This window comes from Oryctolagus cuniculus, chromosome 8 (assembly GCF_051225735.1).
Source record: "Oryctolagus cuniculus isolate XC-2025 breed Fujian yellow rabbit chromosome 8, ASM5122573v1, whole genome shotgun sequence".
In the NCBI taxonomy this organism is placed as follows: domain Eukaryota; kingdom Metazoa; phylum Chordata; class Mammalia; order Lagomorpha; family Leporidae; genus Oryctolagus; species Oryctolagus cuniculus.
Genome location: NC_142874.1, coordinates 70686854 through 70703549, shown reverse-complemented (window position 1 = coordinate 70703549; position 16696 = coordinate 70686854). Strand labels below are relative to the sequence as shown.

The 16696-nt window shown below is 46.5% G+C and overlaps 1 long non-coding RNA gene across 3 annotated transcripts in view; it reads right to left on the bottom strand.

Moving 5' to 3' along the window:
* Window positions 1–402: 402 nt before the first annotated feature.
* LOC103350843 (uncharacterized) overlaps window positions 403–16696 on the bottom strand; it is a 33708-nt gene continuing 17414 nt past the window's right edge. Inside the window, exons 1-4 of one of the 3 annotated variants that reach the window (XR_016211990.1) lie at window positions 9015–9793; window positions 8425–8695; window positions 7602–7716; window positions 5517–6214 (exon numbers count right to left, since the gene is read on the bottom strand). This is a non-coding gene — a long non-coding RNA (uncharacterized LOC103350843). Of the gene's footprint in view, window positions 6215–7601; window positions 7717–8420; window positions 8696–9014; window positions 9794–16696 lie in introns of those variants that run through there. The other 2 variants (XR_016211991.1, XR_007909501.3) reach the window with 2 other exon arrangements.

Genomic DNA, 16696 nt, shown 5'->3' with positions numbered 1-16696 from the left:
AGGGACTTTTGCCCCGAATCTCTAGCTGGGATTCTACCTTAGTGTGCACACTGGACAATGCACAACACTCTCGGATTCTGCCCGGTTCAGGGCATTTCTTGGAAGCACAGTTCCTTATTTCCCTTTTGCTGTGAGCCTCAATGTGGCCTGGCTTGATCTCTCCTGCTTTGGACTCATTGGCAGAGTGGAATGGACAAAGTGGGGGCTGCCCCTACATCCGGCAAGGGTGTAAGTAAAGAATCATCAGCAGAATCTTTGGGTCTGAGAGCAAAGCTTACAGTGAAAATATGAAGTGAGTGCCCAAACTGAATGGAAGTGGACACAGACAGCGAGGTTAAAGTGAAGGTAATCAAGACATGAAGAAGCAAGGCAAGGGGTGATGAGCTTAGATGGCAGAATTAATTAATTATACAAATCTTTATTTAGTTTATTTGAAAGACAGAGATACAGAAAGAGAAATCTCCCATCCACTGATTCACTCCCCAAATACCAAAACAGCCAGGGCTGGGCCAGGCCAAAGTTGGAAATTGAGAATTCACACCTGGGATTCCCACGTGAGTGGCAGGGACCCAAGTACTTGAGCATTACCTGCTGTCTCCCAGCGTGCACATGAGCAGGAAGCTGGACTCGAGAGTGGAGGTGGGACTTGAACCCACTTTGATATGGGATGCAGCGTCCCAAGCGGTGACTTAACCCCCGTGCCTAAGCCCAGCCCTGGTAGTAGGATGTAAATCCTTGAGCTCAGGGCATTATGGAGATTGTTTCCAGTGCTTCTTGCCTTAAAAGAGACAACCTGGGTCATATAATTGTGAACAAAGGACTCAAAAAAGACATGTGCAGTGAGAGAAGAGAGAGTGACCTCCCTCCAGCCTGTGCAGAATGCCGGATGCTAGTTACTGGTGGGCCTCACGGTCAGAACCAGGCTGGATGGCGTTCCCTGTTCCCTTCAGAATCATGAAGGCATTGTTCTGTTGGCCTGCGGCAGCAAGAGCTGATGCTGGGAAGGATAGCGATCCTGACTGCTATTCCTTTGCCTTTCTTTTTTTAAAAGCCATTTATTTGAAAGGAGAGCAACAGAGAGAGGGAGAGACAGAGAGACAAAGGTCTTCCAGCGGCTGGTTCACTCTCCAATCAGCTGCAACAGCCAGGGCTGAGTCAGGCCAAGGCCAGGAGCCAGGAACTCCATCTGGGTCTCCCACGTGGGTGGCAGGAGCCCAAGCACCTGACCATCTTTTGCTGCCTTCTCAGGCACATTAGCATGGAGCTGGATTGGAAGAAGAGTAGCCGGGACTCAAACCAGCACTCTGATATGGGGTGCCGGCATGATCTCAAGCGCTTTAACCCGCTGTGCCACGAGTTCCTTATTTATGGCCTTTTTTGTTTTTCTAAAAGTTTTGGGAGTCTCCCTAGTCTGGTGTGGAATGCTTTTTGGCAGACGCCTTGTGTCATTCAGTGTGCTGCTCCCTTAATGGGCCCTCACCCATGCCCTTCAGGAGTGGGGAATCTCTCACGTCATTTCATTGACCATTTCCGCCTTGTGACAGGCTCTGTTCTCTCTGGAAACCCTATTAGTCACATGCTGGATTTTTTGGATATCTTTTTTTCTCCAAATTCTCATCCCTTTACTGTTAAAGTTGGGATTGTAATATAGCTTTCTTTATAAGACAATTTAATTTTTTTAAAAAAATTGTCTTACGTTTCATATTTGTCCCCTCCTGTCATCAAGAAGGTGGTCAAGTCTAATGAGTGGAGACGAAATCGGGAAGGCATTTTGGCATTGAGACTCAGCTCTGTTGAGAAAGCCTGTGTTTACCCGCACTTGCAGTTGGTAATCACCCACAAGGCCCTGGTCATCTGTGTGATCTGACATGGCTGAAGTTCAATGGCTCCTTGGATTCAGAATGGGAGTGGTGGCCCAGGGTGCACATTAGCAAGAAGCCAGATCTGAAGCAGAGCCAGGACTCCAGCCAGGCACTTGGGGCAGGTGTCTTTTTTTTTATTTTTTAAGATTGATTAATTAATTTAAAGTCAGAGTTACACAGAGAGAGGACGAGACGGGGTGGGGGGGGGAGGTCTTCCATCTGCTGGTTCACTCTCCAATTAGCTGCAATGGCCCGGAGCAGTGCAAATCCAAAGCCAGGAGCCAGGAGCTTCTTCCAGGTCTCCCACATGGGTGCAGGGGTGCAAGGACTTGGGCCATTTTCTACTATTTTCCCAGGCCATAGCAGTGAGCTGGATCGGAAGAGAAGCAGCCAGGTCTCGAACCAGCGCCCATATGGGATGCCGGCGCTTCAGGACAGGGTGTTAACCCCCTGCACCACAGCGCCGGCCCATGGGCTGCAGGTGTCTTAACTGCTGTACCGAATGCTCACCCCAAGTTTGGAGTTTAGTCAGTGATGTAAATGGAAGCAGCAGGTGATGACAAATGAGTGACTTGTTTCCAGTGGACAAAGGGTGATTTTAGTTGTGCATAGATCCTGATGATTTCAGTTGTCTGTCTCCAGGCAGCCAACTACTTGTATCTCTTGAGTGAAGCTATGTTGCACAATGACAGGTGCATTCAGCTGAGTTTTAGAATACTTCTGCTAGAATATCAAATCAGCAAAATAACAACTTAAGAATGCTGGCTTGTGTACTGTATTTTTCATAGAAATTGAGAATTCAACAGTATAAACTCAAATCATGTGAGCGATCCTCCTCTCTATTGAACCTGTCTTTGCTATGTAGAGTCAAGGCCTGGTCAGAGTTCTCCTGGCTTTGCCCTCCCTGTGGCTTTGGCTTTGGCCTCTACCTACTCCCAACTCCTTAGCAAACAAACTCCCCCTGTAATTCGGGACAACTACTGCACTCGTAGGTCTTCTGTGTCTGAGGTCACCGCCTGCTGCCTTTCTTGCCTCTCTGCTTCACCCTTCCTGATTGCTGTTCTCCCTCTTACTCTCTAACCTTCGGCAAAATTTGTGGATACCTAGCATCAGAATCACCTGGGACCTGATGAGGCTACTGCATCAGAGCACCTAGATGGGCCGGTGCCGTGATGCAGAGGTAAAGCCCCGGTCTGCAGCACTGGCATCCCAAATGGGCGCCGGTTCTAGTCCCGGCTGCTCCACTTCGATCCAGCTCTCTGCTATGGGAAAGCAGTGGAGGATGGCCCAAGTCCTTGGGCCCCTGCACCGGCATTGGGAGACCCGGAAGAAGCTCCTGGCTCCTGGCTTTGGATTGGTGCAGCTTCGGCCATTGTGGCCATCTGCAGAGTGAACCAGAGGATGGAAGACTCTCTCTCTCTCTCTCTCTCTCTCTGCCTCTGTAACTCTGCCTTTCAAATAAATAAGTCAATCTTAAAAAAATAAAGAACATCTAGAGTGAGTAGGGGCAGCGGAGGTTCTGCCTGTTGTTCAGGTGCTCCTGGGCACCCCATGCTCACCAGCATTTAAGACATACCGTTCTGTTTCCAGAGGACCATCAGGCTCGCTTCCGGTTTCCACATGGCACCATCCTTCAGCCTTTCCTTGGAGAGATTATGCCTGGCAGGTGTCATTCTCCTTCCACCTGGAGAGTCCCCTCCTGCTCTCCCCTCTTCTCTAGCATCTGCTCTCGTCTCTCGAGTGAATCTCCTGTGTGCTGGGTGTGACCACTCACATTTGCCTTCTATTTGAATGACACCTTGGTGTTTTTCTATCAGGTTTTTTTTTTTGTGATCCAGGAGAGAGGCTATGGTGGATGTGTGTGATGGGACTTACTTTGTTGGGATAATTGTGATAGAGGCATACTAAATGTCCATGGGTGAGAGAATGACTCCCTTGGACATGCTATCTTTGTAGACTTCCCGTGAATCCTGGGTTTGCTCTTTCTCTCCCATTGCTTCTCCTAGGATCACTGGGAGGTAGGAGAGGGGGACACAAATGGTAAATTCTGCCTGAGAGTCCTGCATTAACAATAAAAGGAGAAAACAGGTGGGAACCATGTTACAATGTTACAATGTGACAGGGCTGACCAGGAGTGCTGGAAAATGAGACTTTAGCAGATAGCAGCTTTTTTTTTTTTTGAATTGAGTGGTGTTCATTGACTGCTGATAATTGCAGAACTGGGTCAGTCGGAGGTCAGCGAGGCAGGCAGTGGGGGAAGCTGTGGGCTGAGGGAGGGAACAAGCAGCTCCACCAATATGTGGGGCTTTAAAAACAGGCTTGGGAAATGTTATGAAATGATCAGAAGAGTAAGGAGATCACTGCTGTGTTGACACTTTGCATATGAAACCATGCAAAGCTTGTAGGAAACAAACCCGTGAGGAGCAAGCAGTTAAAATAATTGCACATTAAGAGAGTTAGGTCACTGCCCACAGATCTGGCTCCCGAAGCGCCCAGCCCTTCCTCCTGCCGGCCGGCTGGCCCCTCCCCTTCACAGGTTCATGACAGATCCCTGAGGGATGTGTGGCTTCCTCCTAGGAGCTCCCACTGCAGCTGCGAGAGAGACTTGTTTCTCCAGCTGTCTAACCTTTAGTTTTATCTGCCTCTCGTTGACCTCTTCCTAGTTTTATAATGAGTCTGTTTATTTGCTTGTGCAAATGGAGTTTTCTTAGAGAGACACAGACCAGAGCTAGAAAGACGCCAGTGTTTTGATTGTTCCCTCCTCCCCGGAAGAAACCCATAGCGAGCCGTGCACTGTGGGGTTGTCCATTGTGTGACTGTGCCTGTGGTTGGTTTATTTTAAGATTGTGCAGGGCAGCCTGGTGGGCAGAGAGAGAGCCTCTCCCTTGTCGGTGGTGGAAGTATCTGCGGGGGTTTACAAGCTAATTACTTGTCAATTCCTGGGTGTTCTAAGTGTTTGCTTAGCAACTGGCCTGACCAGTCCCTCCTCAACCGTGCCCCCAACACTACTACACTTACTGGTGGGCTTGATGGAGCCCTTTAGGAACTAAACAAGGATTAAGCATTTTCTGCAAGTGGTGCCAGTCTTTTCCTCGATGGGACCTGAGCCTGCAATGCAGGCCAACAGAACGAGGGAGAACAAGCCAAAGAAAACCTTTTTAAGAAACAACACAGGCAGTAGGAAATCATACTGGTCAGGGCTTGTTTTCCTGGCTCGACGCCTCATTCCAACCTGTTGCAATCAGCTTTGGAGCGTCTATAGGGACACCCTGGTGCAGGGGCCCTGCGGAGGAAAGGAACTTTTACATTTCTGTTTGACTGGGCTCCTTGCCAAGGGCCAAGTTCAAAGTGCAGTTTCCAGTAATTTGCTGGGGCTTCTCTGTGGGTTTGATAGGCCAGGACAGAAGCCTGCAAGCCAAAGTAATATTTCCTGATTTTTGTCATTTCTTAAGAAGGGAAGAAAGATTGCTCAGGGCCTGGGGGGTGGGAGAACTTCGGCTGGCCCCAGGGAGCAGATTGGGCTTTTGTGCCTCCCGTGGTGTGCAGCCCTTTCTCCTCCATCCCACCCAGGGCCATCGGCCGCCTGGCACGGGGATGGACTCACAGGGGCTGCCTCCCAGAGCGAGCGGGAGGCACCCCTATGACACAGCCCGCGAAAGTCTCCACTGATTTACTGCGTGTTAAGCATTATTTGGAGCAATAAAGTTGTCGAGTAATGGCAATATGTTCTTGTTTTCTCATATCTGTAGGATGAAAGTGAACATTTTTATAATCCTTCGCTCCTCACCACATTTAGTTTCCCGGTGTCCCACATGTGGGCTTGATTAAAGAGGAGCAAGAGCTACAGGAAGAAGTTAGATTGGACATTCCTCTCACTCGTCCGCATGCCCTGCGCAGGACACTGACACGGGCCGTCCTCCCCCGCCCCGTCCTGTGTGGCGCGTTAGACTCCGCACGCAATGTTTCAGACCGCATGTTGACTGGAGGTGGGATTCCCGATCACGCGGATGTGGGACGCAGCGGTGTTGTCTCCGTGTCGGGTCGGAAAGCTGCCGTCTTGATGCGATTCCTCTCACTGCCTACCACAAGCAGTTGTGTCCTAAAACACGTTTGCTTCGCTCCCGGGGTGGGTCACTTTTCACACGGGGAGCACCCGGCTGAGTCTTGAGGCGTCTGGAAAGTGGGGAGAAGATAGGAGCCACAGGCAAACTCACCAAGATTCCCCAAACGACCACAATGGTCCAGGCTGAAGCTGGGAACCAAGAATTCCATCTGGGTCTCCCACATGGGTGGCAAGAGCCCAAGTACTTAGGCCATCATCTGTCGCCTTCCCAGGATAGATTAGCAGGAAGCTGGAATAGAAGTGAAAAGCAGTCCCAATATGGGATGCGGGCATCCCGAGTGATTCAACCCACAGTGGCTTAACCTGCTGCGATGCCACAACTACTGCTTCTCACCAAGGTTCTTTAGCCCTGTCATCAAGTTTTCTGCAGACATCACTACCTCAAACATCTCTGTGTCCCGGAAAACAAAACCTGGCAGTACACAAGGGGGGGTGGTGTGTGAAAGGGTATGGAACTAGCCTGTGGGGGTTACTTCCTTCTGTTCCCCACAAAGTGCCTTCCCCCATTCCCTTAGTTCTCCTGCAATGCACCTCTTTTCATCTGCTAATTTGCCTCTGAAAGACTGACTGTATGCAGGCTCTTTCCTCTAGCCTGGAAACTGAATTATGGCAATTTAGCATTATAACATAATTCCACTGCAATAAAGCAATTTGGGGCTGCTGGTGGTGATGGAGTGGATGTTGGCAGGAGTGGGAAGCAGAGAATTTACTATAATGGAATTTTTCTGCATTTGTTTAAGAAATGCTAGCATAAAGCCGTGTTGGTATGAAATCTCACTTAAACATTTTTATCAGGGGATTGGTGCCATGGGAAACCATCTAAATATGTATCTATATGATGCCAGAGCAACTGGTTGAAGGTTTAAAGACAGGGGACTATTGGATGTGTGGACTTTTATTACATGAGTAATGGTTTGTGTCATTTTCCTCTCCTTGATTAAATTGGATTCTTAAAAGCTTAAATGAATGATTTGTTTTTATAGCGTGGAATGAAAAAGAGAGTCTCAAATATTTTAGTAGTTGGTAGTTACAAGTTAAAAAAAAAGTGACAAATTGTCCACGAAACCAGGTACCTTGCTAACTCTGTAGTTATGTCTCAGGGAAGGAGAGAGCAAGGAAAGAGATGATTTTCAGTATGCCCGTTGCCAAATGATGGCTCACTCGGTGGTGCAGTGAGATTGGGTAATTTAAATTCCTGAACGAAGACAGTTTTCCCATCGTCAGTTAGATCTACGAGGCAGGGCTTGGGTTTCCCAACACATATCTGATTTGAACACACCTCTGTTCGAAAGAGGCATCCATCTGCAAAACAACACTGGCCTTGACGTTGGCTGGAAGTCCACACTACTCCCTACCGGATCCCAGGCATGCTTCAGACTTGGGGGGGGGGGGTGCAACTGCACTGCATCTGCCTCCTGTGGCCCTAACGCTGGGCCTCAGGCAGATAATGCTGCCACCGGCAGTCTCAGCTGCTCAGGGGCCATCCTCAAGGTCCATCTGGGGCCCGAAGCTCTGAAATTTCATCCTGGGTGTGAGAGTCAGCCCCACATGGAGTGAATGAACTGGCCGGCTACCTTAGCATCGACACCTCAGGGTGATTCTGTTGTTTTTCTTACCAGCTTGGAGATGCGCCTGTAATTCTTGGCAAGTCACCAACATTTGGTTCCTTTGTGAAAAGTGGGCCTCCAAACAAAGTCACCTGCGCATTTGTGGGAGCTGACAAATGAGTCCCTAAGAAAATGCAAGCGAGACAATTTGTTTATAGGACTTTCAATCCTGTGCGTTAACGATTCATTAACTTATTGAGACCTAAAGAGTTGCTTAGGTTCTTGAAACATGCTTTCTGACGTATTATGGACGATGTTATATGCTAAGGTGACATTTGAGAATTTATGTTCTTAAATGACCAGCTTGGGGGTCACACATTTGGTTTTTCTTTTTTGTTAAGCTCAGGATGTCTTGGAAAATATATTTTTTAAACTATCATGGTGTAGGAATTGATAAATATTTACGACGAACTTGGAGACTATCACCAGCCTATAATATTTGAATGAGCTGTGTTGAAATGAATGACATAAACAAAGTATTTGTCGTGTCCCCAAACTGCAAGAAGCAGCTGCCGAAATGAAGGGGTCGGCCTTGCCTTGAAAATCTCAGAAAGGAAAAGCATTGGAAGGCAATTAGTCACACTGCAAAAGCGTTCCTCCCTGGAGGAGGGTGCTGGCTGCAGGTTCTGCTTCAGGTATGGGTGGCGTTTCTTGGGGTTTTAATTGAGGCCGTTCTGCCAAGTGCCAACCACAGCTTTTCACCCCACATCTGCCTCTTCTTTTGCTCCTGGACTCCTTTCTTCCAATTCAGTGATCTCAAAGCCAACATAACAGTGGAGTGGGAAGCAGGAAGGCACTAAAATGTAGGAACTGTCTTCCCTGTTTTACCTACTTCTCCGGTTTCCTGCTCACGACGCACCCTGGGGGGAGGCGCTGAATTGTGCAGCTGCAGCTCAGAAATCTGTAGTAACTGCTCCCAGTCCCACAGCAGGCAGGTCGAGGGATTTCCATCCAGGTGTGTGCAGCTGTGAGGACAGAGCTCTGGCCGCTCCCCGGCAGCCTCCAGCCCGGAGGGATTTGGTGAAGGGCATTTCGTTGCCTTGATTCGCTTCCCCTAGAGGTCTGATCACATTGTCTCCTGGACAGTGAGTTTCCCTGAGGCACTGGAAAAAAAAATTGGTCAAATTAAGGAATGTGCACGCTGCATAAAGCAAGGAGCGTTTCTTTGTTTCTCTGTGTCTGTGAGTGCTGGGTACAAGCGTCGTAATTGTGGTAAATGCATGTCCAGGAAAGCTACTCTTTTAATGCCTGGCACCTTACTTATTTTCAAAATAACCCTCAGATATCTTAGCCAAAATAGTCGTACATCTAGGCTGTAATTTTTAATTTATCACTATGCTATCCTTGTGAAAACTTTCAACTCAGTGTCTTGTCTCCTTCCCTCCACCCCCTCACCCCAATAAGTTTAATACCCGCCATTACCTGAACTCTGGATGGAAATAGCAGGTCATTATGATGTCTGTATTAACATCCAAAACACACTGGTTTTCTTCCAGGATTCCCATATCTATTATTGTTAAAACATATAACTTTTAAAACTCAAATGGTTTTCCCCAGCCAATTCTCTAATCACAGACATAAATTTCACTCCATTAAGGAAAGGAAACCAGGCAGTATGACTAAAGTTAGGAATATGATCAAATTTCAAGGGAGGGGGGAAAAAAAAGATTAGGCTTGGAATTCTTTCCATTGCTTTTGCTTGTGGAATACGGTTACACTGAAACCCTGCTCTCTTGCACACACGAAGCGTGCAGCCGTATACAGGGAGAGGTTACATGGAGGTGGGAGGCTGGCATCCCCTCCTGCAGATGAGGCAGGGCTTTCTACAGAGACAAGGTGTCCCCCCACTGCCCCACGTGTCCTCAGAGTGGCCGCAGAGGTGGTGGGACTGGTGAGAGGCAGTGCACTGCGCTCTCCTTTCTCTACCTTGAGGGTGGTTGGAAGTTTTTCCGTTTGCAATTTCTCCCATAAAATTCTTGTTGCACATTTATGAGTTCTCTAAGTAATGACAGTTCCTGAGAACCTGTGATAACCAGGCGGCCCCCTAAGGGAGGGTAGGAGATGTGTGGGGAGTCTGACCCCATAGGCTACGGTTGGGAGATTTGGTGGCATTCTTTTGATTGCCACTCCTGAACATACTTCAGCTCCTCAAGGGCTGTTTTTTTTTTTTTTTTTTTTAATGTTTATCAAGATTTATCTTTAGGGGAGTCTCTTTCGACCTATGAGACGTGCCTTTTTTCTGTGTCTTAAAAATTAGTTGCATTTAACTCTCTTTTAAAAATGTTCACTCTTTTGCAATCTGTGTTAAGAATGCGAGACAAGACAACCCTTCCTCCTCCTTACCAACAGACAAGGGCATGCGTTTCTGAGAGTGTTCCGCAAGATGCGCATTTTTGTTTCATAGAAATACATGTGTGCATTATGTGCTTACATAATATAATTTTACGTGTTTACCTTATAGCAGATGTATATTTATATATGTTGCAATTAAAATAGGTCAGTTAAATGGGGTGGGCATTGGCCTATTGGTTAAGATGCCACTCGGGATAACTGTGTTCCACATTGGAGTGCAGGGTTCACGTTCTGACTCAAGTATTGATTCCCTATTCCTACTGATGTGTACCCAGGGAGGCACCAGATGCTGGCTGGGGTGTCTGGGTCCCGGCCCTCCAGGTGGGAGATCCAAACTCCTGGCTTTGGCCTGACCCAGCCACAGCTGTTGTGGGCATTTGGGAAGTAAACCAGCATATAAGGGATCTCTGTCTCCCTATACTCACATAATAATAATAATAATAATAATAATAAAATAGGCCAGCAGTTAACTGATAAGGAAGAATCTTTTCAAGTTCTCCTAGACAGTCAAAAAAGGAAAACAAAAAAATACTTATTATTAAAATCTGCATTTCGGTTGTGGGTAAAAATGAGAATTATTGGAAATCTGCCTTTTGGGAAGGAAAGCAGCAATAATTATTAAAATCAAAACTACATATATCATTTCAACTTGGCAATCTAATGCAGGGATCTCTCCTATATAAAAATGATCTACAGTTATCACCCATGGACTTTCACATTGTGCTCTGTTAACTCTGTGTGTATGACTTACCGTTATCTCCTATTTTTGTTGTTGCTCATTTGTTCGCTCATTGGTTGACTGAATCATTCATTTGTTGTCTTGTCCCACCAGACTGTGAGCTCTGTGGAAACGAGGACCCTGTCCGTCTCCCTCCCCATGGGAACTTCAGCATCTGGAATGGTCCCTGGCGCCACATTGGCACTAAATATTTATTGAATGCAAGAAATAAAACATGCAGGCCTTAGGATGTGTGTCCAGGGTTGTTTAGTGTAACATTCGTGTAACAACAAAACAACTGTATAAAAGAAAATGCCTGTCAGGGGTGGGTAGGGAGCTCTGCCATCCTAGGCTAGGCAGTGTGGTGTAGGGAGCTTGGCATGGTTCTGGCATTAGACTTCGGGATTCACCTTGATTGTCTAAGGAGCAGCCCTGGGAAAGATATGCAGGTCCCGAGTCTCGGTTTTCTTATCCTTAAGATGCAGACAGTAATGGTACAAGTTAGGGGTTCGCACTGTGACACAGCAAGCTAGGCTGCCATCTGCAATGCTGTTATCCTATGTAGGAACGCTGGTTCAAGTCCTGATTGCTATGCTTCAATCCAGCTCTCCGCTCTGGCCTGGGAAAGCAGCAGGAGATGGCCCAAGTGCTTGGGCCCCTGCCACTCATGTGGGAGACTCAGATGGAGTTTCTGGCTTCTAGTTTTGGCTGGGCCCAGCCCCAACCCTTGCGGCCATTAGGGGAGTGGATCAGTGGCTGGACAATCTCTCTCTCTCTTTCTGTTTCTCCTTTCAAATAAATAAATAAACCTTAAAAATTACTGATGCTAGTCTAGAATTTGTGAGAATTAAGTGAATTCATATAGGCAACATATCTTAGGACTGTGCCTGGAACATAATAAGTGCCTAATAAATATCAGTTACTATTATTTCAAGAAACAGTAAAGGCAATGGCTCAATTTTAACTTGGAGGTATTTCCATGAAGTATAATCAATTTCCATGATGTATAATTTGGAGGAATACATAGAATGGATACTAGTGTTGCAAATCTAACAATGATAATAAAAATCCTTCCTATGGGAGGGAGTGCATTGTGGTGCTACAGCAAGTTAAGTCATAGCTTGAAAATGCCTAGGACTGGGTCCCAACTTCACTTCCAATCTAGCGTCCTATTAATGTGCTTGGGAGGCAGCAGATGTTGGCCCAAGTACTTGGGTTCTTGCCACTCACGTGGGAGACCCAGATGGAGTTCCCTGCTCTTGGCTTTGACTTGACGCAGCTCTGGCTGTTGCAGGCATTTGGGAAGTTAGCCCTCAGAAAAGTTTTCTCTGTCTCTCTGTGTCTGTCTTTCCCTCTTTCAGATAAATAAATAAATTCATTAGTTAGAGGAAATTTCTCCATAGGTACGAGCTTAGGATGCCTATAAGAGGGTAAAATCATAGAAGATGTGTGCTGGGTGTGTGAAGCTGGCTGTGTGAAGGGCACCACGGAGGGCTAACAAAGGAGAAAGGAGGTTGAAAAACAGCACAATAAATAATACAATACTCCCATTAGCAACACAACGCCAATAGAGTGATGAAAATGACAAAATGTATGCATGTGTCTCTACACAAGAAGAGAGGTACAAAGAGGGTCTCTACGATATCAGGGGTGGTGGTGTTAGAGGGGTTGGTATTCTGATCCTTGCATTTGGTGCATTTGAATTTCTGACAATAAGCATGTCTTATTTTGATAATCAGGAAAAGCATTAAAATATGTTTACTATAGGAGGAAAAGAGAAAAGCAATGCTTTCCTATTTTTGTAACTCTTGTGTCAAAGGAAGAGAAGCTGGACACGTCTTTTCCGGGGATTTCAGGCCTGCCAGAGCCCATAGACCAAATCTGGAAGGAGCACGTGGCCACATGCTCCGAGAACAAGGCAGACTCTGGTGTGTGGCCACTCACTCACCTGACACCTCAGTCTACTCTTTCGAAAGCTGAAGGCTAGCCTGAGGCGCTTTATGAACCCACGGTGCTGGAGGCACAGGCAAATGGACCCTGCAGTTCTTGCAAACGGAGAGAAGGGAGCCACGGACACACACATCTGCAGACACTGCAGTCATCGGAGCCTGCAGCGACCCCACATCCTGGAAGTTCTCGTAACATAGCACTTTCCGCACGCCACAACTTCGTCCGGAAGCCCTGTCCCTGCACATCACTTGGAAGATAAAGTTTAAGCTGCTCTTTAAGACTCTCAGTACCTTCTCCAGCTGTCTCTCCCGCAGGGTCTCTGCGTCAGTCGGTGTCTACCTCTGAATGGCTACCTAATGTCTCTTGACCTTATTCACGTCCGTCTTCCTCCTCTCCGTGTCCCGAGGCTCTCACTCATTCCGAAGCCTTGGCGCAAGACCGTCTTCTTGGAAAGCGTCTTTGAAGTGTCGTGGTCCTCGGGGACTTCTCTGCCCACCCTGCACCTGTGCTCTTCTCCTGAGCTCATCGTTGGGTACTGCGCTCCCGCCCAGAGCTCTCCCCATGTGCCTCCTTAAACTGGCATCCATGTTCACATGCACCTGTGGCTCCCTCCATTCTTCAACAGGCAGGCTCCTTGGACATGAGTCTCATGCCCTTTCTGTCCTTGTATTTCCGTAGTTCCTAACATGTGGCCGTTGGTAGAGTTGGCATGCAAAAAATATTTGATTGATTGATAGATATTTATTGACATTTTCTTGGAAACCAACAGGATGTTGTCATCTTATAATTAATGTATGTGTTGGAGCCCTTATGTAGAAACCAATTTCTTTGTATATAAGTTTATCTCGGTAGATAAGACTACCCTGCCTAAACATTGAAAACGCGCCAAGAGCCTTCCAAATCCTTAACCATGTGTGTGCCTTCAGTAATATGAATCTGCATTTGCCATAACCAGGGTAAATTAAAACTGAAACTTGGGGCCGGCACTGTGGTGTAGTGGGTAAAGCTGCCACCTACAGTGCCAGCGTCCTATATGGGCGCCGGTTCGAGTCCTGGCTGCTCCACTTCCGATCCGGCTCTCTGCTGTGGCCTGGGAAAGCAGTAGAAGATGGCCCAAGTCCTTGGGCCCCTGCACTCATGTGGGAAACTCAGAAGAAACTCCCGGATCCTGGCTTCGGATCGGCGCAGCTCTGGCTGTTGCAGCCAATAGGGGAGTGAACCAGTGGATGGAAGACCTCTCTCTCTCTGTTTCTCCTTCTCTCTGTGTAACTCTGACTTTCAAATAAATAAATAGATATTTTTTTAAAAAAGATTCTGACTATATAAAAAAACCTGAGATTAAATGAGAGACATTTACTTTTTTGAGAATTGAAAACAGTGAAGTATTAACAGGGGTAATAGTAATTAATATTTATATGACTTTTATTGTTAGGTAGTTTGTCTAAATACTTTACATATATTAACTTCTTTAATCCTTGAAATAATGCTATGAAGCAGATGCACTATTATCACCCTTATTTCACAGAGGGTGAAACACAACTGAATTAACTCCTTGTACTTATGAGTTCCTTAAAGCTGTGCTATTGGAATGTGATTTTTGACTTGCAAATTTATCTATATGGTTACACCTTCACAAAGGACAAACCCTAGACATTCAAGTCCTTTGTAAATGACAAAACTGTGGTTCTGCTCCAGGTGAGATTTTTTTTTTTTTTTTTTGACAGGCAGAGTGGACAGTGAGAGAGAGAGACAGAGAGAAAGGTCTTCCTTTTGCCGTTGGTTCACCCTCCAATGGCCGCCGCGGCCGGCGCGCTGCGGCCGGCGCACCGCGCTGATCCGATGGCAGGAGCCAGGAGCCAGGTGCTTTTCCTGGTCTCCCATGGGGTGCAGGGCCCAAGCACCTGGGCCATCCTCCACTGCACTCCCTGGCCACAGCAGAGGGCTGGCCTGGAAGAGGGGCAACCGGGACAGAATCCGGCGCCCTGACCGGGACTAGAACCCGGTGTGCCGGCGCCGCTAGGCGGAGGATTAGCCTAGTGAGCCGCGGCGCCGGCCTGCTCCAGGTGAGATTTAAAAATAATGAACTTGGTTTAAAGAAAAATTAGTAAACAAACCCCAAAGAAGTTTTCTAAGGCAGACATTTTCTAAAGGAGCTATTATGTTTAATCTAAGAATTTTGTCAGGGGCCAGCATCTGTAGCATAGCAGGTAAAGCCACCACCTGTTTTATCAGCATCCCATATTCGTTTGAATACTGGCTGCTCCACTTTGGATCCAGCTTCCTGCTAATGCACCTGGGTAAGCAGCAGAAGATGGCTCAAAGGTTGGGTCCCTGCCACCCATATGGGGGACCTGGAGAAAGTTCCTGGTTCCTGGCTTTGGCCTGGCCCAATCCTGGCTGTTGTGGCCATTTGGGGAGTGAACCAGTAGATAGAAGATCTCTCTCTGTTTCTCCCTCTCTCTCGGTAACTCTGTGACTTTCAAATAAAAATAAATAAATGAAAAAAGAATTTTGTCACTGCTTTTTTAAAAGAATATTTTTAAAACCAATATGTGCTTCCTAAAATAAGCATATTAATATTAGTATTAATATTCATCCTTATTTGTAGTTACATCTGGTTCTAAACTGAAGTCAGTGATATTATCTACCCCATTCATGTGATTTTCTAAAAAAAGATTTATTTATTTGGAAGGCAGAGTTTATAGAGAGATGGAGAGACAAATGTGGGGAAGAGGAAAAGAGAGAAAAGGAGAGAGAGAGAAAGAGAGAGTGCACTTTCACCTGCTGTTGAACTCCCCAGATGGCTGCAATGGCTGGAGTTGGGTCAGTCCAGAGCTAGGAACTTCTTCCAGGTCTCCCACATAGGTGTAGGGTCCAAGGATTTGGGCAATCTTACACTGCTTTCTCAGGCACATTAATAGGAAGATGGATTGGAAGTGGAGCAGCTGGGACTTGAACTGGTGCCAGCATTGCATGTGCTGCTACTCCATAGCTCCTGCCCCTATTCAAGTGATTTTTGACTTTGCGTGATCATGGTTTTACTCTGGAAGTCTGAAGATTGACCGTGAGCAAAAGGCGCACAAAAGAATTTTCTAATAGTCTCAAAAAGGAATTCAAGAAAGAAATTCCAAAAATGTCAACTTTGTGTTAGTTAAATTCTGGGAAAATCTGATTATCCAAGGTTGTACAACTATTCAGAGGTACAGACAGGTGAGAATCTTGGCTCTTTGACTCAGGTTCGCTGTGTTTTCTACACTACCACTAGAGGTCGCAGTGAGACACACTGGGCTGCCCCCTAGAGGTGGTGTTGAGAGAGGAGCTGGTGCCTTGAGTGTAGATGAGGATGTGACCTGTCCTGAAGCCTCTCTTCCGGTGGCCCTGATCGTTTGTAAACATGTTCAGAATTCAAAGTTCGCCAGTCTTTGTGGTCTGTTTAGTGGTTGTGTGGGTGATGGAGATCGGATTTATGACATATTCCTCACCGAGAAGAAGGAATGACAATTTATTATGAGGCCCTCTTATGGGTTTGAAAGCCCAGAAACTCTAAGTCAGTCAGGGATTCAACCAGTGTCGTGGACTCTAAATATTATAGTAGCTGACACCTAAGTGTGCTTTCGAATTTCAGGAGTTGTTCTAGCCACTTATGTGTATCACTTAATTTAACCTCTTACCAACCATTGAGGCAGTAAGCATTCATATTTTTGCAGATAGGGAAGCTAAGTTACAGAGAGGTGGTACAACTTGAATCACATCACTATCAAGTGGCTGAACTGGGATTCAAACCTATGCAATTTAGTTTCAAATCCTAATCAACTAAAAATAATTATTATAGACAATTTCAAACATACAGAAAACTAGGGAGACTATGTGATAAACCCCCGTTTACCCACCCCACACAGGCAACAATCATGAACTCCTGGCCAGTTTTGTTCCATCTATATTTCCATCTGCTTCCCTCATCTCTTAGCTTCAGTAAGTACTGCTAAGAAAAAGCAAACAGAGTTGGAAAAACAATCACACGTTTTTAAATGGGATACACATCTTATCTGTAGTCTCCTTTTTGTGTGACATCAGCAGCTTTGAT